This window comes from Equus caballus, chromosome 31 (assembly GCF_041296265.1).
Source record: "Equus caballus isolate H_3958 breed thoroughbred chromosome 31, TB-T2T, whole genome shotgun sequence".
In the NCBI taxonomy this organism is placed as follows: Eukaryota; Metazoa; Chordata; class Mammalia; order Perissodactyla; family Equidae; genus Equus; species Equus caballus.
Window position 1 is genome coordinate 2,163,257 of NC_091714.1, and position 23,997 is coordinate 2,187,253.

Consider the following 23,997-nt stretch of genomic DNA (forward strand, 5'->3'; position numbering starts at 1 on the left):
AGCTTGCCTCCGAGAGGACGTGTTTCTTTCTCTCCTGACTGCATCCCCCCGCATCAACTCCTATGATCCGGCCCCTCTCCTCTCCTCCTCTCTCCCCACTTCCCGTGTGTTTGTGCAGACTCCCATAGATCACCTTTTCCTACCTCCTGACGAAAACATGGAGTTTCTCCCATCCTAACGAAAACCCTCTCTGTCTCCCCTGCCTTCCTCTCGCCTTCCTTTTTTACAATTCCTCTTAAAAGCTAACCTGCTCGTCTATTCTTAGCGTCTCCCTGTCTTTGCCACCCAACAAGGACTTAAGTGCTAGCTGCAATCTGAATTTTATTTCCACTAGGGTACAAAAATTATTCTTCTGAAAACAACCCCCACATCTAAGACCATCTCACACAGGGTCGTAAAAATATAATGGAGATTTTCCCTGTTGTCTGGCAGTGGAGATGAATTTTGTGCAATTTTTCAAGACAAATTTAAAATAGTATGATATGAAGCGTGAGTAGAGTCTCACCTTATGTACAAAGATCGAAAGGATTGACATCACGCAAATCCAAAAGCAAAAGAAATGTGACGCCTCTCCTAATCCCAAAGCTGGTAGGATGAGGAGATTGTAAACTGTTTTGTGCCTCAGTGGCACTTCTTAGCTGGGAAACAGAAATCCTGCCACCCTTTGTTAGGAGACTTGAATTACGTGAGTGCCGGACCGTAAGAACGTGGGGCTTGATCCTCAGAGAAGATGCCCCACAGAGCTGGAACAAGGAAGGGAAAAAATGGCGTCAAAGCCTGAATTTGAACCCTGGTCCTGAGTCCCGAGCTGCAGGAAGGAAGGAAAGAATGGAGGAGAGGATGTAAGAGGCAGGTTCTGTGGCCCCAGCCCCAGACAGAGCAGCCCCAGCTAAAGTGGTGCAGCCCCACGAGAGACCCGCTGTGTCTCGCATCCTGGAAATGCTGCTGCTCGCCCTCCTTAAAGCACCGATGGAAGAGCAATCTAGAAAGAGGAAAAGCAACTATACTCATGACAGAAATCGGCAGGAGAGACTAGACCTTGATTCAGAACGACCCCAGATGGCGAGTTTGCAGGAAAGCTCGTCTTCACAGATGGGTGCACTGCTCAGTGAGTGACTCCAGGCTGTCGTGTCTGGTAGTCTTTCTTTTCCCTAATGTAGTATCTGATCCAAAGCAGGTGCTCTGTCATTCTGCACTGAATGCCTGCCGGAATCTGCTAATGAGCTAGCACAATTGCCTTTTTCTCTCTGATAACAGAAACATAAATCAGTGTAGCTTCGCAGTCAGAGGAGCTGGGTGAATTCAGAATTAGCAAACATCATCTTTTCGTCTCTCATCCCTGTTTTTTAACCATGAATTAACGTATTTCCTATCTTAATTATCATGAAAGAAAGTTAGTCGGTTGTAGAAATGAGCTAGGCACGCACCTGGACCAGAAGTTATGGGGAATGTCACTGCTTGTTGAAAGATTTGTAAAACCACAGTTTGTGTTCTAAGAAGGCAATGTCATGAGAGTGAACTCCAGGTGGGGCCAATCTGAGGGTCAGTCTGCAGTCCCAATGCTGTGCCATCATCTTGCGGGTGTAGACGGATCCGCACGGTGGGCTGTGGGATGAGCCAGGGGTTCAGGAGGTTGCACTGTAACAGCAGACCCTCTTAACAGAGCATCCACGCTCCCTCCAGCCTGGAGCTTGTCCCTCAGGGCAGATGTCCCACGGAGCTGGAACAAGGAAGGAAAAAAATGTCATCAAAACCTGAGTTTGAACACAGGACCTGAGTCATGACCTGCAGGAAGGGAGGAAAGACTGAAGGAGAGGGTGGAGGGGGAAGATTCTGGGAGAGAAGGGAACAACGTCAGTGGCGGCTTCTCCCAACCCAGGACCAAGAGCTCGAACAGGGACCGCCTTTCACAGTTTGTAATTTGCTGGGAGTACAAGAAGTCTTGACTCTCATTTGCATAAGGAAATAGGGTCCCTTTGGTGTCCTTTCAGGGAGAATTCTCTGCATCCCTTCTGTTTCATGCCTCCCGTGTGCACACCAGGGGGCGCCCTGTCCACACCAAGGGGAGCTGGCCGCCCAACGAGGATGGTTCTGCACCCCGTGGCCGCCAAGAGCCACAGCCTACCCAGGAGTGTTCCTTGAAATCGGACACGCATTTCCGACCTATGTCAAAGCTCTTACAGGTCTTAAGTGCTCTGATTTTTAGAAACAAGCCTGTTTGGGGGCCTTGTCCTTAAGGATATGCTCTTACCGTCTCCCTTAGATCAGAACAAACTGCAGGGTCTGAGTCGGTGACCTCTCCAAGGAACGTGCAGGGGAATCTCCCAGAGGATGAGGACAGTCCTGGGCTCGCTGTGTGGGGTGGGCGTCCCTAAGTGTCAGTTCCTGACAACGTGTCACCCAAGCGAGACTCCTGATCTGTCTCTGTGCCAACTCAAGCCTTTTATTAAAACCCAATATTCCACATCAAGCAATAAAGGCACAATTGGAATGCAGGGCATCAATTTTCAGTCTACTGGATTAGGAAAGTGTTAAAAACTCACAGAATGCTCATTGGGCCAGGGTTCAGTCAGAGTGTCATCCTGCATCCTTGCTGGTCCAGATGGAAAGTGATTTAAGAGTTGGTTTGGGAACGCTGCCTGGCAGGAGATGGCAAAGGCTATAGAAATGGATGTGTCCTTTTACCTATTAAATCCATTTCAAGGAATCTAACTGAAGGGAAAAAATTCTAAATATGGAAAGACCACTATACATAAAGACGTTCATGAAAGTTCCATGTCTAATAGGACTAGTTCAAACACTCTTTGAAAGACTTAAAATAGAGAGGAACCCTAGTACTTTCACTCAATAGAATATCATCTAGACGTTAATATTATGGTTCCCTGTCGTATGGAGCAAGCAAAAGGCTCCACATTGCATTTGCAAACATGTAAAATATAAGCATCGTGAATCAAGCCCCGAAGAATCTAAACCAAAATACTAGTATTTCAAAAATGAGATTCTGCTCTTCTTTTCTGGCCTTTCTAAATTTCATGTGATATGCTTATGTTTTATTTTATGATTGAAAATTAAATAGAATTTACTTCTTTTTAAAGAAAATTTAAAATATATTTTAGATTATATTATCATGAGAGATCAAATGTTGTTCAACAGAAAACCAAAATCTGCCAAGACTAATTTTATACCTCTAATTTTGCTTGAGAAGGAGTTCTTGCTAGAAGTGACGATACGCAGCATGGCAATAAAATAAAGATGGCCACGGTTAGAGACAGAGCGTGAGGTCCAGAACCCCAGCCCTGCATCCATGAGGCACCATTGGTTATCAGCAGAGGAATCCTAGCAAATTATCTAACTTTTATTTGCATCAGTTTCTCCATCTGTAACATGAGGGTGGAAAGAGTCCACACTTCACGAGGCTTTTGTAAAGATTCAAAAGAAATAATTTGTGTTAAAACTCTCGTATAAAATAAGGTAATTTATTTACCAAACATTTCTTTGTCTCATCAAACCCATTAAGCATCCATCAGTGTGTTGGGCACTCACCAGATGAAGAGGAATGAGATACATCGTTTCTTCCTTAAAGAAATTTACAAAATCCATCTGGAAAAGCCAACCAGACCATCAGCAACTACATCCGACCTCAGGTGCCCTTTCTCCGTGAGGATGTGTTAACCTACGTGTTTGGATTTGCAGGATCAGCTTTAAAGCGGCTTCAGATTGCTGGTGTTCTGAGGAGATTTTTTTATTTTCAAATGTGTGGCATTTTTTAACTGATTCCTGGATTTTTTGGCAATCACCAATGTTCTCTTGGAAAAACGAAGTACTTTTCATTTTAAAGAAAAAAATATTGGAATTTTGTCTTATTTGTTTACATGCTTCAAGTGGCAAATAAGGAACACAAAAAGGTATCCACGTTTCCAAATAAATTCAGGTAAGGGTGCAATTCCTACTCTCCTGTCGTCCGTCCTGTGGGACACTAATTTGCATTCTCTGCCTTTGCACCCAATGCCCCAAGAGTCATTCTTTACCCTCTGCTCTTCCAACATCTTGAGAAATTGGGCTTTCCATTCTACTTAAAAACACAGACATTCCAGCACTCAGAATCATTCCAGAGCAGAAAAAAGCGGAGTCAGACTCAGGGAAGGAAAGCAAAGCTTTCCGGTTTCTTTTTTGAGTTGTACACAAGGTTTATCTCTAGAAAAAGAGCCAAGGTCTTGTGTGGTGCCTCCCAGAGCTTCTCCATTGGTTGAGAAATCCTATGGAGAAGGTTCTTCTAGCCATTGCCAGAAGAGCGTCATTCCATTTAAAACGCATCAACGTCTTCTTCAAAATCCCAGTTGCCCATAATAATAAACATGGAAAGCCATGTTTCATATGTCATTGTCATAGTAAGTCCTGGTGGTTCTATCAGTGATAAATGGGAGCAGATGAACTCTCTCCTGTCTCTGCCCAGATGAGGGAAAGGGGAAAATGTAGAGAGCATTTCTGTGCGTTTTCATCGCAGGAAGAGCATCTGGGTCCTGGAGGGGCAGGTTACCGGGTACCCTCGACCCCTGGAGCTTCTCCTTCAAGGCTGCCACCCAGTGCCACCACAGGGAAGAAGCAATTCCCATGACACCGAGCACCAGAACTGATCCAAGCCCAGCCCCACTTCACCCTGAGAAACAACTTGATCCACAAGAAGTGACTTGCAAACCAGCTGAGTATAGTTAATGCACGCTTCTCTCCCTGGAGCGTCCATGATGAGAAGACAAGCCATTTCTCCAGGCTAATACCTACCTTCCACTGTCGGCCATCGGGGCCTGATGACAGAACCCTCCCCTGCTTTGGACCCTGCCCCTCGGCCAGAAGGGAACAGATCCATCAGGAGATCCGTCACAGCTCACCCGGGACACAAGGCTTCGGCGTATTTTCTGTGAAGGACAGGGGACGGCAGTGTTTCTGATTCAGCCCTGTTAATAGTTTTTAACTAGGGTTTACAACAAAAAGAAGGGGATTTCTTCAGAGTAACTCAACACAGAATAGATGGACTTACAAACACGAATGACTAAAGGCTCAAGTTAATCGTGTGCAGGCCCTACAAGAGGGAGCTTAGAGCTACACCAAGCTCAGTGCCGGAGCAGCTCCCTTCACAGGCCTGGGGTTCCCGCCCTGCACCCCCTCTCTGCTGACCTGCTCTGCATCTGCTTTTCACGGCAGGGTCCTCAAACTGCGGCCCACGGGCCGAATTTAGCTATTTTGGTACAGGCTGTGAGTGAGAGTGATTTTTACATCTCAAAGGAATTGAGAATCAATGAAAAGAAGAATATTTCACATCGTGTAAAAATTATATGAAATTCAACTGTTCACGTCCATTAATAAAGTTCTGGATTTCATCAATAAAAATTTATAGAAATTTGCTCTTCTCTCTAGCCATCTAAATACCTACATGAGATGCTCAATTTGGTCTCCTGTCCTGAGATAACTAAAATTCTTCCTCTCTGACCCTTTGTCGAATGAGGTTGCCCCTCCCATGTAGGTTCTCCCCCAACACACTCCCCAGCACTCCTCTGCCTCCCACTGTGACGACTCCACCCACAAGAAAATAACTCTCCCTCAGTAAGTGTTGGAATATGCTGAGAGTTTTAATTCTGGTCTCTGAGCAGACAGGAGCCAATGCTCCAAATGCTGATATTTTCCTCCTGGGCCAGTTGTGGTTCCTTTCTCTGTTTTGGAAGGGAGCTATTTATTTGTGCAGGATTTATTTTTCTTAATAAGCGATGAGGTAACACGGGATGGGATGCGTGTGGGAGAAGGACTTCAGGAAAATAAGTCAGATCGGCACAAACTAAGCTGGTGTCTGTTTGTGGATGTTTTTCCTTCCATCTCCAACGCCGGACACAAGTTGACGATGATTTAGTTCTGCTCTGGGGCCACATTCTTTCAAATGGAATGAGGTATTCTGATAAAAATCTAGTGATGATGCTATGTTTTGTTTTATTTTTCCAGTTGTCAGGAGAAAAAGTGTTTCCTCAACTTGAATTTTCTCTCCCATAACTTTTTCCGTAAATCCTTGGCACAGGCTATTACTCTCCCACTGGAGGCCCTCTTCCTAAAGCAGAGACCCCAGAAGTGGGTGAACAGGGAGACCCCACCCCATCACGGGGGACCCGGAGGATGACACCTCCCTTGGCTGCATGACTCCAGGCAGAGCAGGAGAAAATCAAGCAACTTTGTGCCAGAATTCAATCCACAGGACCAATCAGAAAACTGAAGCTACAATGTAGTTAAATGTACCTGATGTCATGTAGCTAAATGTCATCGTGGGCACCTACTTGACAGAAGATACGGCAAATCTTCCTGGAAGAAGCAGAATACAAGAAAGACTGTGACACTGTGAGAAAAAACACACAATCCTTCAGAGAAATGGTCGGAAGACGTGAGGCGTTTCACAAATGATGAGCACGAATATTCAAGGTATTATTGAAAGATGCTTCATCTCATCATTATTCAAGGAAACACAATTAAAACCACAATAATTTTTCACATTCAGCAAAATTGCAAAAAGTAACTCTGTTGGTGAGAAGATGGGAGAACAGAATCCCTCCTGCCCTGAAACCAAGAGAGGAGGGTCGTCCCACCACGTTGGGAAGGATTTGATGGAACCAGTGACATTGACTATGGGTGATGGATAGAAACAAGCAGCTCCTCTCCTAAGCTTTGGCTTAGGAAAACTCCTGCAGACGCGTACCAGGAGGACACAGGTGAGAAGCTTCAAAGCAACATTGTAATGGGGGAGAAAGCTGGAGACGAGAGTGGCATGGATCAATAAATAGTGGTGTAATCATAAAACGAATCACTCTAAAGCAAAAATACGAATTAACTACTGTCGCATGCATTGGCACGGATGAAGCCCAAAACTTGATATTGAGTGAGAAATAGCGAGCTGTAGAAGAATAATAGTGGCTTCTATTTATGTTCTAAAGGCTCCACCTATATTAACTCATTTAATGTAACTACTCTAAGAAGGGCAGACTATGATCATCCATTTTACAGAGGGGGAAACTGAGGCACAGGAGGTTAAATCATACAGCTGTGAGTATTGGAGCAGAGACTGAAACCCAGCATTCGAGAACTCTCAACGGCTATGTTATACTCAAGAAAACCACACGATAGGACTCCATTTGTATAAATGTGAAAAATGGACAAAACCAACAACATATATGGGGAAAATCTTAAAAGAAGAGTAGAGGAATGACAAACACAAACTTCAGACTAACTTCCTCCTCCTTGCAGGGGAGGGAGAAACATACTCGGAGAGCCTGAGGGAAACCTCTTAAGTTTTCAGCAATCGACTTCTTGTTCAGCGGGGCGGCAGGCACAAGGGCGCTCCTTTTACTGCTATTCTCTAAACTCACAGACACGTCCCTCACACTCCAGCGGGTGTACCAGTATCTTCCGATGGCCCCCTCCCCGATGAGCCAGCCCCGCTCCGGCAGTGCCTGCTCTGCCAAGACGAGCCCAGAGGATCAACTAAACAGAAACACCGAACGGGAAATCAGCTCAGAAAAGACCATGAGATGTGTGGCTGGAAACAGCAGCTCCTGGACCGTGTTGCTCTTTAGGACCAGGCTAGGGCCAGAAATCTGCATTTGAACCAGCCTCCTGCAGCTAATTCTGGGTGGTCTCCATGACCAGAATTTGGGAATTGCCAACCTAAAAATGTAGCCCACCGCCAGGGTCTTCGTCTCCCAATTTCGTAGTTTCTATTTGCTTCCGTTCCTCCAGGAATTCAGCAATATTGCTGAGCACCTGCTGTTGACCAGGCTCTTCTCTAGGAGAAGTGAACCAGTAGACAATGTTTCTGACCCCATGGGTAATAGAGAGCACTGATGTGTTGGCTACAAAGAAAACTGAGGCAGAATGCGGAAGGCATGGGAGGCAAGCAAAGGGCTTGGGGGGAGCCTGTGGACTGTGGCCCCCAGGAGGGCTCACCCCCTGGCTGGAAATCCCAGAGTCCAGGCAGGTGAGCATTTCCACTTCCACCTGCAGCGCCAGCCAGTCAGGGAGACCCCTTCCCTGGAGAATGATGTCCCCTCCCCTGCAGGGCTCCCCAGGTGCCAGTGTTCACACACTCGGATAAAGAGTCCCCTGTCCGTCCCGCTCAAGAGGATGCAGGGTTAGCTTCCCAGGTCTCTGAAGCCCAGAGTGGGTCTGAGGTAGAGGTGCTGGGCTCCTCTGAGATTGCATCCTTTTACGCTGCCTTGAGTAGCTGCCAGGCATCCTCCAGACACCCCCAGCACGGTCGTCATCTCCCTGGTAGGCTCTGCGCCCGCCCGTTTCCATCATCACCTCATCTCTTCCATGCATCCTCGATGCTGCAGCCAATTAGCATCACAATAAAAGGTGTCCTTGTCACTCAGCACCTCCACCCCTCCGCAGACTCCACGCCCTCCACTCTTGCCTGGCCTCGCCTCTGAAGGGACTGACATGTTGGCCTGAAACGTCAGCCACACCCAAGCTGCCTCCTCTCTCCAGGTGAGGCCGGCCTTCCACGCATCCTCATTTGCATACTTGCTGTTTCCTCCTCCTGGAAGCCTGTTCATCCTTCAAGATGGAGCAGACTCGCTGAGAAGAGATGGGACGATTTCCACCCTCCCCATGGCAGAGACAGCGGCTGGCTCTCTAACCTTCCAGAGGGCACACTTACAGCTCGTCTTACAGGCGCTGTGACTTGTGCGGATGTCTCTCCCTCCTCCATGACACTGTGCGTGTCCTGAGCAACTTTGAAGTCCCAGACCTGGCGGAGGGGCCTGGCGTGGAGAAGGTGCCACAGAACATCGAACGAGTGGATGTGGCCAACGCTCGCTGCAGGGCTCGCTGGTCGACCTGTTTAGAAAATCTTATTGCTCTAGCACTGGTCCTTGACTTTACTCATTGTAATTTTTTATGTACGCAAAAATGGTCCCTTGCAGTCTGTGCTCCAACTGTTCATTGCTTTCTCTACTTTTAGAGATTAAACCATAATAAAGAACACTTTTAAAATCCTTTATTCAATCCCAGTTTTTCCAGTCGACACACACCTCACACCCACACCTTCCCTGGGGACGATGACAGTCTGCTTTAAAGACATCTGAGGGGCCGGCCCGGTGGTGCAGCGGTTAAGTGCACACATTCCGCTTCTGTGGCCCGGGGTTCACTGGTTTCGATCCTGGGTGCGGACACGGCACCACTTGTCAAGCCCTGCTGTGGGAGGCGTCCCACATATAAAGTAGAGGAAGATGGGCCCGGATGTGAGCTCAGGGCCAGTCTTCCTCAGCAAAAAAGGGGGGATTGGCAGCAGATGTTAGCTCAGGGCTAATCTTCCTCAAAAAAAAAAAAAAAGTAAAAAATAAAGACATCTGAGAAGCAATTTCCCACTGAATGAAGGAAGCCCATTCTGATGTCTTTTGCTGTTGTTGAGGAGGAGATGGGCCCTGAGCTAGCATCTGTTGCCAATCTTCCTCTTTTTTTTTTCCTCCCCAAAGCCCCAGTACATTGCTGTATATCCTAGTTGTAAGTCCTTCTAGTTCGTCTATGTGGGACGCCGCCACAGCATGGCTTGATGAGTGCTGTGTAAGTCCACACCTGGGATCCGAACCAGAGAAACTCTGGGCCACCAAAGTGGAGCATGTGAACTTAACCACTCGGCCGTGGGGCCAGCCCCTGATTTATTTTTTTATGAGCTGCTTCAATCATATTAGCTTCTCCACACCCAGCACCTCTCGGGCGCCTTCCCAGACATTCTGCTTTCTCCTCTGAGTTTTGGCTTCTCGTTTCATGTGATTCCAAGGCGGGCTGGCGAAGTCACCAGGAGCTTCCTCTTCTGAAGATTCTTCTGTTCAAGTAAGCCTCCACTGAAAAATCCTGTTGGCTTTTGCAAACTCAATAACCCTGTGTTCTGAATTTATGTCGATCTTGTATCCCCCCATGATTGTAGCTTCTGTTACCGATTTTCTTCTGGATTTTCACCTGTGCTCATATTTAAATCAGATAAAAGATATTTGCTTATTAAAAGTGCTGTGACTGGCTCAGAGTAAATACTCAAATGGCAGTGATTTCTCTTACCATCTAGATTTTAAACCTCTCAAAGACAGTACAACCATCCTCTACTCTTCTAATATTGATAATAATAGATAGCATTTCTTGAGTGTTTGCAAAGTAAGGCCTTGTTCTAAGGACTTCACATGTTTTAAGTGGTTTATTCTTCACAACCACTCTATGTGGGCACCTTTTTGGGGACCAGTTTACAGATAGAGAAACTGAGGCATTGTGGGCCCAACATCCCACAGCTAAGAAGTGTCAGAATTGGGATTCGAAGCCAGTGTGCATGGCTTAGCGCATTTAATGCGAATGCCTGACTCATGGCAAATACTGCTGGCTCAGTTCTTCCTGGATCTTGACATAATTTCTTCATATTCTTGGAGATGGAGAAAGCAGATTACTATCCTTTATAATAACTCTAAGAAATGTGCAGACTTCTAACCCTAAAGTACAATCTCTTCGTGCAGTTTTATAAACTTGTTTAAGATTTCTAATTTTTCCCTAGCCAGCAAGTATAGTGCCAAGGTGGTAGGGCCAAGAATTGTCATGAATCAGAATGCACACGTCTCCGCTGTGTTTTATTACTCAAGGGGAAGCCAGACATTCAATCAACAACTTCACAATGAAATTGAGCCATAAGCCACGATTGCGGGAAACACCCTCTGAAGGGTACCTGCCCAGATTTTAACACGTTACTTGATTAATAAAATAACACTCCCTTTGCTAGAAAGCCTCTGGGTGTTTGCACAACACTTTAAGACCAAAACGAATAAATACATCATCAGTTTAATTACCTAATAAGTAAGCCACCCTGAGAAGCTAAAGCGTATCTCCCAGCATGGAGTTCTCAGGAACTTGTCACTGACATCCAAAATCAGCATGAGCACGTAAAGGTCACATGACCAGCTTCCACGGGTGAACACAGATCCCTTCCTGTGCCCAAGGTCCATGGTATCCACTGAGCAGAAGCCAACCTTCAGGTTGGAGCTGAAAGGGGGCGGGAGTGAGACTCATGAGCCTGGCGTCTGACCTTGGGTGGTAACATGATGCTTGCTGGTGAGACTCTGGCAGGGGTTCCCCACCCCTTCACACCAGCATCACCTGGGATGTTTCAGACAAGACCAATGCATCGGTTCTTCCTATGTCAAGAGTCTGATTAAATCGTTTGAGGACGGGAGGGGGGCTGACAAGCACTAGTAATTTTTCAGGAGTCTTCCAGGTAAGGCTCTATGACACAGCCAGGATGGAGGCCCCTTGGAGAAGTGAAGAGAACAATGAGGCTCTGCTAGCTATTGATGAAGACCGCTCAGGAATATCTACCAATGGTACCGTCATGCACGTGGTCATCACATAAGAGTCCTCCTGTCTCCGGGGCAGCCCTGGGCCCTTCCCTGATCTCCATTCACGGGCCTATCTTCTCCACCATGTTTGCCCCTGAATGTTATTTTTAACTAGTATAAAAACATTGAAGAACGTTGAGAAATAATAGATGTTGAGCGCACTGAATGATCCCGCTTGGGTTTTAGACTTGGTGTTGTTCTTATCCTGAGTCCGTGGTGTCAGATTGGTTCTGTGTCCTTCACTGTGGTGAGAAGTCTACGGGCATGCAGCCCTGAGGGACACCGGAGTTGTTGGGGGCTCCCCTCCCAAGCACAACGCATTAAAAGGTTGAGCCGGGTGTTCACCTGCACGTGAACTACCAGCCGTGAGGCAATGATAGGCCATTTTCTCACCCTGTATCAGTCAAATACTTTCACATAACGTGCTCCCCTCATTGACCTGCCATTCACAGGATGATTGAAAGCACGTATTTCTCCTAGAAATTCTGTCCAGTTGCTTAGCGTCTGAGAGTCTAACTCAAGCCAATTCCACCTAAAAGACATATCTGTTCTATCAGAAGAGCAAGATGTCATGAGTCATCAATACACAAAGGAGTTCAGGCCCCCAGCGCGTTCCACAATGGGAAGTCAAGCTCACTGTTCTGTAGAAAAATGGTTGTGTTTCCCCCACTCAGAATAAAATAAAAGTGGGAACAGCCCACAGAGAAGCAAAACAAGCCCACCTAGTGCCAAGGTGGCCAGGGAGCAGCTATCAATCTGTCACTCTACCACTCATCCGGGCCTGGTGCCCAGCCTGGAATTAGCCTTTGAAGACTCCAGACTTCTCGACAAAGAGAAGCCCCTTCTGGAGCTCGAGTGAGAGGGAGCCAAGCGGGCCCTGCCGCTGCCAGGGGTGTGTTTGAGTCGAACCAGCCACATGTGCCAATTCGCTGGATCTGGGTGTCAGGAGAGCCACGTTGAAAGGTATTGCACTAAAAGGTGATGAGAAAATAATAAAGCCACATGTGTAGAGAACTTTGCAAAAGGAGCCAAATGTATATAGTAGTTTAGTTACTTTATCAAGAGAAGAAAAGGCTCAGAACCACACACCAAGGAGCTGAAATCAGAAATCTTTTTGATGAATTGCAATGAATTCCTCATCCGATGGTGCTGGTGAAAGCAATGCAACCTGACTGATTCCTTCTAAAACCAGCCAACCATGGGGCCTTGATGACCACCACGCAAGTCACCAAGCAAGGACAAAGTACAAGACATGAGAGCCACCTTTTCAAGGGCTCGCAGTCCAACATGGACCACAAACATAAGGCACAAGGAAAAATGTTTGAAAATAACTTGCGCACATCTTCCACCAACAGACCAATAGCATACTATTACTGTCTTCTGGCAAAGGTCCACCATTCTACCACCTACATCTCTCCCCACAACCTTGATTATTTTTTCCAAATTGAAAAAAGAAAAACAGCAAAAGATGGTGGAATCACCTAGAAGAAACTTTAGGCAGTATAGTCTTTGACATCGGTCTTAGAAGAATCTTTTCAAATACCATATCTACTTGGACAAGGGAAACAAAAGAAAAAATAAACAAGTGGGACTTCATCAGACTATAGAGCTTCTGCACAGCAAAGGAAACCAGGACAAAAACAAAAAGACAACCCACCAACTGGGAGAAAATATTTGCAAATCATATATCCGACAAGGGGTTAATCTCCAAAACATATAACGAACTCACACAATTCAACAACAAAAAATAAATAAATAACCCAATCAAAAAATGGGCAGAGGATATGAACAGACATTTTTCCAAAGGAGATATACAGATGCCCAATAGGCACATGAAAAGATGTTCAACATCACTAATCATCAGGAAAATGCAAATCAAAACTACACTATGATATCACTTTACACTCATTAGAATGGCATAATCACCAAGAGAAAAATTAACAAATGTTGGAGAAGATGTGGAGAAAAGGGAACCCTCATACACTGCTGGTGGGAATGCAAACTGGTGCAGCCACTCTGGAAAACAGTATGGAGACTCCTCAAAAAGTTAAAAATAGAAATACTACATGATCCAGCTATTCCACTACTGGATATTTATCCAAAGAACTCAAAATCAACAATTCAAAGAGCCTTATGCACCCCTGTGTTCACTGCAGCATTATTGACTATAGCCAAGACGTGGAAGCAACCCAAGTGCCCATCAACAGATGAGTGGATAAAGAAGATGTGCTGTATATATATACAATGGAATACTACTCAGCCATAAAAAACACAAAATCATCCCATTTGCAATGATGTGGATGGATCTTGAGGGTATTATGTTGAACAAAATAAGCCAGACAGAGAAAGACAAATACCATATGATTTCACTCATATGTGGAAGATAAACAAACACATGGACAAAGAGAACGGATTAGTGGTTACCAGAGGGGAAGGGAGTTGAGGGTGGGCACAAGGGGTGAAGGGGCACATTTATATGGTGACTGACAAGAACATACAACTGAAATTTCACGATGATATAAGCTATTATGATCTCAATTAAAGAAAAAGATGGTGGGGTCAAAATGTCAGCTGGAGTATAACAGCAGTCACATGGGGGTGGGGGAGGGGATGAGAGGTAGCAGTAATGGGACAGTTTCTGTTTGGGAAAATGAAAGAGTTCTGGAGACGGATGGTAGTGATGCTTGCACAACAATACGAATGTATTTAAAGCCACTGAACTGTGCACTAAAAACAGTTAAGATGGTAAGTTTTATGTTATGCATGTTTTACCACAATGAAAAAAGTGTATATAACATATATATACATATACATATATATGTATATACATATATATGTATATTTATTTGTACATTTGTAAATTTATTTGTATATATTTACATGTATATTTGTACATACGTATAAAAATATATATACAAGTATACACACACACATACATATATACGTTGGTAACATAGGGAGAATGACAAAATTACCTTTATTATTTTTTGGTAAATAAAATGATATTAGTCAATTCATTCAACTGCTAAAGAGGAAAAAAATAAAGAAAATGTATTTTTCTCACCAAGAATTTTCTATTTGGAAACTGACTTTGGAGTCCTGGCGGCTTCACGTCTTTGGGGATGGGACTTTGCACAGGAGACGCCCTTGATGCAAGGGGAGCCAACGCACAATTTCTCCAGGGACTGGCACAGAGCGTCTATGAAACTCACGACATTTGAAAATTCACAATAAAATTCTTTCTGCTTCAGTTTTCTAGCAGGATATACTGTTGACAAAATGTCCCGTGTATTACTGCATTTATTTAAGTTCGGGTAAATTTTAATTTCATAATGGGTTTATGTGGTTTGCAAACACATCGACTGGAAGGTTGAGGGACCCCTTCCCCATCTGAGCTCCTGACTTCAGCATCTACTTGTTAGGCATGCTCCCAGAGGCAGCATAAACACAAGAAGGATTAAAACAGAAGTTAGGAATGAAAGCAGAAAATACATCTTAGTGGTTTGGGTTATGCAAGGACACAAGGATGCTGAATTCAAGGGAGGAGTCCCCCACAGAGTTCCCAGCCAGAGAGAGGAGGGAGAAATCATAACACGTGACCAGAGCCAGACACAGGGATGCTCAGGCCCCAGATGGCAGGAAGGAAGGGCACACAGGAGGGTCTTGCAGGATGAGCAGGACCCGCCCCAGGATCTCGGGAAGGATTTGAAGCCAAGGGTCCCCCACGGCTGAGGGGGAGCAGAACAGCCCCCGGCAGGCGGTGAGGTTGAGACTAGAGGGACCAGGCCAACTGAGGCCTCCAGGGAAGAGCTGGGCTTCACCCCGGAGACTTCAGTACAGGCCTGATTGATGCCTGTGTCTGGATCCCACCAGGTGCCCCTGGACCCAGCAGACGACCTCCACTGATGGCAGAGGTGGATGTGCGCCTGGATGGAAAGACACCTCCCCATGGAGAATTTTAGGAGCATCAGCAGGGGCATTCCATGCAATTCCCATTCATCTTTTTCTTGGTGGAAAAATGGAATTACCGGGTTTGGTCAACAGAAGTTCTAACTGGAAGGTGTGACTTCCAGTCTGTCTCTCAGACTGCGTGATCATCTCCTCCCGTGTGCGGGCTTTGACCTCAGACACACCTGGGATCCATGTCTGGTCTAACACAGGTCTGGAGTCTGTTAGCAAAATTCAGTGGCTTCCTAAGTAACGGGAAGATTAACGTACATTCATAGGTGACTTGAATCAATGAACCAATGTTTACAAAATACAACACTTGGTATCTAGTAAATGCCTAATAAGTTAATAGAAAAACACAGTCTAAAAGTTAAGACTACGCATGGAATTTAATTTGCTTTAATGCCTTGTTTTTCAAGATTACCTAATTAATTCTTTAATACTTATATTTAGTTGATTTCATGAAGTTATACTAAGTTTTTTAGTTAATGGAAATTTTTGAAAATAATAACATTCAGGGGCCAGGCCAGTGGTATAGTGGTTGGTTCATGCACTCCGCTTGGGCGGTCTGGGTTTCACCAGTTCAGATCCCAGACGTGGACCTCTGCATTGCTCATCAGGTCATGCTGTGGCAGGCGTCCCATGTATAAGATAGAAGAAGATGGGCATGGATGTTAGCTCAGGGCCAGTCTTCCTCAAAAAATAATAATAATAATAATAATAATAATATTTAGATGTAGCAAGATTGTGTGAAATGGCCAGGCCTCTACATGGCTGGTGAAAATATTAATCCGGACGGACTTCCTAAGGGGCCACTTCGTCAGGACACATAAGCAATTCTCTTTTTGTGTGTTTATCCTAAAAACACACATACAGAGGTAAATACATATGGAGCTGCCATTGGACAAGTAACAGCAAGTGTATGACAGAACGCACACCCATGATGTAACAGAGAATTTGACATAAATAGCTGTTAGCCATGTATTATAGGGAGAGATATCACGAGACACTGAGATCTCAGGGAAGTGGCAACTGCAGAAACAAGCTGACCCCGGAGGCTGAGGAGCACGAGGTCACAGGGGCCGGTGAGGGGAGAGGCTGCCCAGCACATCCCCAGGTTTGGGACCTGGACCCGAAGGAGGGTGTCCCGAGGTCCATGCCAGCGTGGGGAGAGGGCATGCTGGGGTCCCACGCTCCTTCTGGAGTCATGACAAAGAACAGCTGCTGGGGTGATGGAGAAGGAGGCGCGCAGAAAGGAGAGCGAGCCTTCTCTTCCTAGACGCCTGCCAGGGTTTCGCTGGCAAATTCAGAGGACTTGGCTGTTTCAGTCATTGATCTGGATGCACTTAAAAAAGTGCAACACTGCACAGCTTCTAGAACAGCTGAAAAGCAGGTCAACCACATGAAGCTCCGGTCAGGATGTGTGGTGGCAGGGGCTCTCCTGCATGCAGGTGGAGCGTAAAAGGCACGGCCACTTCCGAAACTGGCAGTTTCTTAATCAGCTCAGTGTATGTCCGCCCTATGACCCGGCCCCTCCTCTCCTGGGTGTCCCTCCACTTCCAAGAGACATGGAAAGACACGTCCGCAAAAGTCCTGCACAAGAGCAGTCACAGCAGTTCCTTCCTAACAGCCAAAGGTTAGAAACAGCCCAAACGCCCATCAACCGTGAACAGATGAACGGGATGTTGGTGTGGCCAGCGAAAGGATGAATGGCTGGTCCATGTAAGATGGACAAACATCAAAATCACCGTGCTAAGAGAGGGAAGCCAGAAACAAAAGAACTCGCACTACGTGAATCCATAAAACAAAGTGATAAAGCTAATATTTAAAAAGAACTGCCACGTGTGGCTTCTGACATGCAGCCTTGGCACAGACTGAGTCGATACTCTCTATTGAAATGCATGGCGGGCTTCCGATGGCTTCACGCAATGAGGACTTCAACTGTGAAAGGGCACTGGGGGGAGATGCAGACACAGCAGGAAGGCAGAACGGTACAGGAAAGCTAAGGGCAAAGCTCTGTGGGCAGCCCCGGTCCCCGTTCCTATTAAAACCACCATGGGGGAACCCACTTGGTTCGTAGAAACAGGACACAGACAGACCCACTCCAGGCCTCACAGCCCCAAGCAGGATTTCACCATTGCTTTCAGATCACCCGCTTTGGTGCCGAGGAACAAAAATCTCCTCTGTTTTGTTTTTCAAAAAGAGCTCCAGGCTTGACTCAGTTACTTAGCCCGTTATTTCCTATGGTTTGAACAAAAAAGTCATTTTTCTGCAGAGTAAGTAGACTCAGTTAGCACAGAATCTTAGCAGTTGTTTCTCTTATGATAATGTCTTTATGGACTAACGATTCCAGATGGCCATACATAAAATAATGCTAATGCGTCAAAGACATTGATTGCTAGTGTTTTCAGTAGCAAAGGAGAGTGAGCCCAAGTTAAGCACAATACACATGGCCTGCTTAAAGCGGACCTGATTTTCTGGAGATAAGCATCAACGATATATTGTCTGCAATTTAAAAAAATACTTAGCACAAAGTGGTATGTCTGCATGCGTTGGTTTAACACCCCCATTTGAGGTGTCCCAGTCAGGGAGACACGGCCCCGGGGGTCCGCAGGCGTCCTTTGGGAGGCCTCCTTGGTGACAGGTGCCACACTCCCTGCTCTGACAGGCCAGGTAAGGGATGCTCCCTGGCATTACCCGTGATATTGAAGACCGAGGATGGGTGAGAAGTATTCTTCGGGCCCCTCTGCTCCTTCGGGAAGTGGGGTGTGAGATTGTGCAGCCTAAACTCTGCCCCAGGACTCTGATTCTGTCACCACTTTGTGTCACTTCCGGAAGATTCTATCTCCTCCTCCAAGGAGAGGATTAGCTGAGACCTGCGCTCAGGTTTCGTCACATCTGCCACAAGCGATCTTTGCACACGGGGCACTTGTTTGGAACCCGGAGAAGCAAGTACAGGAACGTCTGCGGGACAGGTGTGTGCCAACTGGCTAACAGATGTCTTCGCGTGGGTGGGAATTCTGTCCGAGGCCTGGCAGCAGGTTGTGGAAACTTTTAACCTTCTCTTCCCTCTAATTATCGGTTGCCCTGAAATCTGTGGAAAATAGTCTAATGGATGTTAATGATCTGATTGGTTAGGTTGGTTTATGACACCAAGCTGCTGTCTTCTGTTTCTTTGACTATTCTGTCTCTATTTGCGGGCTGTTCGTAAAGGCTATGCCTTGGACGTGTGGGGGCTCCCCATGGGAGAACCGTAGAGTGGAAACTGTGAGAATTCCTTGCTCTCTGTGAAGACCTGGGTTGGAGGCAGATTCTAAGGAAAGGCTGTCCCCATCCGGGTTCACTTGAACAGACATCTGCATTAGCATAGGAAAAGAATAAAATTAAGAAGACCCACCAGTGCTCCCTAAAAGTGTCCTTTTCATTTTATACCAATTTTCTTCCGGGTAAATTGACAGACGACAGTCTCACCTTTTCAAAGCAGTTGGACACTTTTTGACCCCAAATTTAGCCCCAGGCAGCCCAAGGATGTGTATGCAACACACCCTGGGTTTTACGGCCAAAGAGAAAGCAGTTGGCTTCACCCTGACCCTTCCCTGAAAGATAAGCGTTGCTTTGCGTGGTTACACAGCAATTATCATTAATTCTGTTGTGTAACTGTGGACAGGTCTCTTCAGCAGCGTTGGCTACAAGCCGCATTACGCCTCAGGACAGTTACAAAAGATGAGCCGCTCCCTCCCGTGCAGTGGGAACCCCGTGGACCAGCCGCGTCCAGCGAGGGCAGTTGGACACACCTTGAGAACGGTGGTTGTCAGAACTAAGGTGCCAGTGACTACAAATCGTAACTCTTCCCAAATCACCTAGTTTGCCCACAGAGAGTTGGCTGTAACTGTTTCCTGTAATTACGTGATCTGAAGCCCAGGGGAATCGTCAGCAAACTACCATACAATGTATCTGCCAACAATCAAACAATCATTTAATTTAATCCCGTACAAAATCGCTTAACAATTAAACTTGTACAATTACATAAATTGGCCCAAACTTCCCTATTTCTCAAAGATGAAAAGGTTTTCTTACTTTCCAGTCGCAAGTGAGTGTCTGATGGTGACTGGTGTTGCAGTGTGTGCTTTCTGGGGCTCCCAAGCTGTGGGTGTGTATACGGAAAGGAGAATTTGACTGAGACACATACTCAGGAAACGAGGTGTTCAGCAAGTGTGGACGGTCCACAGAAGACAGCACACCGGCCTCGCCACTAACGCCTGCCTTTATTTTCACTAGTTTCAATGAACCTCTTTCCAAGATATGTAATTCCCACTTAAAGAAAATATGCCTACCATAATTAATTTCCTCCAATCCCTTAGGGATCTCATACTGAACAATTTTTTTTCTGCTTTTTCTCCCCAGATCCCCCCAGTACATAGTTGTATATTCTAGATGTAGGTCCTTCTAGTTGTGGCATGTGGGACGCTGCCTCAGTGTGGCCTGACGAGCAGTGCCATGTCCGCATCCAGGATCCAAATGTGCGAAACCCTGGGCTGCCAAAGCGGGGCACATGAACTTAACCACTCGGCCACAGGGCCCGCCCCTGAGCAATTTTTTATTGCCAGTGACCTCACACCTTACTGAGCTCTGCTCCTCACCTTAAGTGGTCCCAGATTTTTTCCATTTCACATTATTTTTGACAAACTCTCCTCACTTCTTTCACACAGAGTTCTTATATATTCATAATAAATATCCCAATTAAATTTCGACAAAAGATTTGAACAGGGAAGTACCAAAGAAGATGTATAGATATGTGACATACACGGAAAAGATGTTCAAACTCAACATTAATCTAAGTATCATACAAAATTGGAGGGAAGGGGCTGGCCCCGTGACCAAGTGGTTAAGTTTTCGCAATCGGCTTCAGCGGCCCAGAGTTTTGCCAGTTTGGATCCTGGCAGCAGACACGGTCCTGCTCATCAGCCCACGCTGAGGTGGCATCCCACATAGCACAACTAGAAGGACCCACAACTAAAATGCACAGCTATGTACTAGGGGGCTTTTGGGAGAAGAAGAAAAGAAGGAGGAGAAGGAAGAGAAAGAAGAAGAAAAAGGATTGGCAACAGATGCTAGCTCAGGTGCCAATCTTTAAAGAAAAAGAAAAAAATTGGAGGGAAGTGTTAATGATAACACCCTGTAGTGGCAAGACTATTTTCAGGAGGGAGGAGTTGGGAAGAAATAAGTACTTTTATTCAGGATGATTTAGAATAGTGAGAAAAAATTGATTATATAATCCCCATCAAGAGAGGACTAGTGAAATATGTTATTGTACAATCACAAAATGGAATATATATATATATATAAACATAGAAAATGGCCCAAAAAATTAAGTAAAAAAGAGATTTGAAAAATTAAAATAGAATGTATTCAAAACTGTGCACAGTAAGGTGAGATTTATGGACTGTTTTCTCCTGCTCCACATTTGCTTAACCATCATTACATATTTCTTTGATAATCAGCAAAAACGATAAGGTTATTTCCGCATGTGAAGACAAAATATCTCTTGTGATGACAACCCAAGAGTAGGGAGAATATAGTAGCTGCCTGGCGACCACATGAGCCCCAGACTAGTGTGTAATTAACATATTATTGACCTTCTTCCAAGACTCCCGTCTGCTGGAGCGGACACACAGCATAACCTGGACAGCAGAGGTGAAAAGTGGCATAACACGCTAACGCCCACTTCATAGGAACGGCGGGAGATTTACGACATTGTGAAACTTACTCAGCCAGCCACATATTGACATTTTATAAGAAGACGACAGACAGCCAAAACCTGTCTGCCCTGTGATATGCAATTGGAAATATGTAAAAGATAACTACTGACCACCATTATCCAAATGATAAATGGCCCTAGATAATAAAGTCCTCTTCAGCACGAGCATTTACATGTAATGATGCATAAGTTAGAGCTTCCTTGATTGTGGAATGATTAAACATCATATAACAGAAGTTATAAGGCAGGTTTATCTTCTTTAATTCAATCCCTTCCTTACAAAATGCTATAAATTTACAATTTTAATCCTGGAACATTGAAGTGGAAAAATGACCATGCGTTACTCTTGGCTATAGGACACGGTGTGTCCTTTTTTTTTTAAACAGACTCACACACACAAATATATTATATCTTGCTGCCCATGCCTACACCACTATGTGCCAATTCAGGACAGATAATAATCACAAATAATTATCTGCCATCTCGAAAGTTCTGAGAAGCGAGTAATCTACCCCTCCAGGCAGTCATCAGGAAAGGAGTCAAGATTAAAATATTACTGAAGCAATAGTATTAAATGATGAATACAGGGAAAGAAAACAATGAAGAAAGAAAAGGAATTAGGATATGGCTTCTTTTTTTAAACAAATAAGAAGTAGGACAACTGGCAGTATATAAGTGCATTTATATGGCTCCTTGACATGTGACTTTAATATTGCAGAAATTCATTATGACTCTGAAAATCAAGTCGGAGCACCCGAGTCTGAAAGAATGTCATCATTTTATGGGGTTTATGGTGCCTTTAGGCAAAATATCGCATGGAAATTTCAGTCCTGACATCGCTTCATTGCCTGTTCCAATGAATCACAAACTGTGCGTGTTAGCACAGAGGTGCCTGAGCGGGGTTTTCACCCTGGTGAGGCCTGTCTTGGGGAAAAGTGTCTTTGAAGTCCAGTGGAGCTTCATGTGCAGAAGTTCTGTCTTCTTGCTGCTCTCTCGAGACACGAGAATGGCGAGTATTACTTCCAAATAATTGAATCCACAGTTCACATTGAAAAGACAAAACACAGAAAATTCTTAAGGCACCGCTGAACATCAAGAAACATTGAAAACTCATACCAATGTGAATTCAGACTTAGTAAACCATCGCTTTCATTTTGCAAAACCAGATGAAGCATCAGTATGTAATGAACCCCCATCATAACAAGTATGGGTCTCATCAGACAATTGAAACCACCAACTGCAGATAGCGAGTGAGAACAGGACTGTGTTGAGTTCATTCTCCGTGCGGAGCTACGTGGCTCCAGCTCTGAATATGTTTCTCCAGCTTGCCCCGTTGACACGTCACTGCCTCAAAGGTGGACTGCCATCCCCCTCTTGAAACAGGTCTTTGGAACCATTCAGAGTTGCATGTTACACAATACAGCTGGCATCTTCTCCCAGCCTTACCGGGAGGCAATCCCATCGCCGTTAATGGCAGAACATCACACAATGTATCTGCACACCCAGGAACCACACAGACATGGAGCCAAACAAAGTGAATCTTCACTCTCAGAGGCCTAGACACTTGGAAGTCTCACCAAGAAGTCTGCGTGGTGGGGAAATCTCGAGGTTCCAATCATTTTTAGATTATTTTATAGATAGAGGAAAATGTGTCCGCTGACTGATGCGTTGAAGCGTTACCTAGTTGCATAATCCCCACCTGATGTTGGCAAGAATGTAGTTATTAATTTAATACGGTTGGTTTAACATGTATAGAGGCCAGTGTGTGTTTGCTACAACTTCATTAATCTGTCATTCCCTTTAATCAAAATAAATAAGCCGCTTTAGTCTTGACTGAGTCCTAGGTGAGCAATGCCCGTGAATTTCTTCACTTTCAAAACTTCTCTTGACTGCTGTACAAAAGTGATCCTATCACAGATAGAGAGGCTTGAAGTCAAAACTAAGTTGGTAGCTTTTATTTTGTAAGTGAAGGCAAGTCACTAACTTTTTAACTTTTTAATTTCATTACACAGGTAATGCTTATGGAAAAAACAATAATACAATAAGAAAAGAGATCAATTCACCTATAATCCCTTTACCCAGAAAGAAATACTACTAACATGTTAAGTGTATTGATTTTCACACTGTCCTATGCACAAAACACACACACACACATTTTTAGTGGAGCCATAGTGTTTTGGAATCCCCTTTTTTCATGAACATTTTTCTGTGTCAATAACTTTATATCTACTTTAGTGAACTTTACCCTGAGATTCTATAGTAAGTGATCAGCGTTAGGACAGACAAATCGGTCAGAAGAAGAGATTGGAGGGCCCGGGAACAGCTCAGGTATATGGGTGATACGTAAGAGAGACGGCATTTCAGTTCAGTGGGAAGGGAAGTTTGTTTAAGAAAAGGCAATGATGCCAGGATAGCTAACAGATCACATGGGGAAGATGATAGAATCCTGCATCACACCATGTGCAAATAAAGTCTGGGTGGCTGAAGGATATACATGTAATATTAGGATACATGTCATATCAGAAAAAGATTTAACCAAATCCTGACTTCATGTTGAAATGGGGGAGAGCTTGTTCAGTAAGACACGAATCATAAAGACATAAAGGAAGAAAAGAAAAAGAATTAAGTGCTAATATGTCAAGGATACCACAAAGTTGGAGGAAAACAATAGATTGGGGGAAAAAATAATGTCCAACATATACGACCAATAGTAGCCAGAACACGCAAAAAGCTCCTCCCATTAATAAGATGAAGACCAACAGGTGGAGGTATGAGTAAGCTGTCCCTAGTGGAGGGAACGAGAGCTGCTCAGGAACAGGGGGCAAAGTCACAGCTTTGTATGTTGACTAGATGGTGAGATATCATTTTTCATCACTTCAATGAGAAAAA

At 45.0% G+C, this 23,997-nt stretch overlaps 2 long non-coding RNA genes across 3 annotated transcripts in view; one reads left to right on the forward strand and one right to left on the reverse strand.

The window, feature by feature from the left end:
• Positions 1 to 304: 304 nt before the first annotated feature.
• The window catches only part of LOC138921644 (uncharacterized), a 38,789-nt gene continuing 15,096 nt past the window's right edge, over positions 305 to 23,997 (reverse strand). For both annotated transcript variants that reach the window (XR_011434386.1, XR_011434387.1), the window contains exon 3: positions 305 to 1,720. This is a non-coding gene — a long non-coding RNA (uncharacterized lncRNA). The remainder of the gene's footprint in view (positions 1,721 to 23,997) is intronic.
• LOC138921645 (uncharacterized) lies at positions 18,242 to 22,946 on the forward strand. Its single transcript, XR_011434388.1, has 2 exons — positions 18,242 to 18,325; positions 21,827 to 22,946. It is a non-coding gene; the product is annotated as an uncharacterized lncRNA (long non-coding RNA).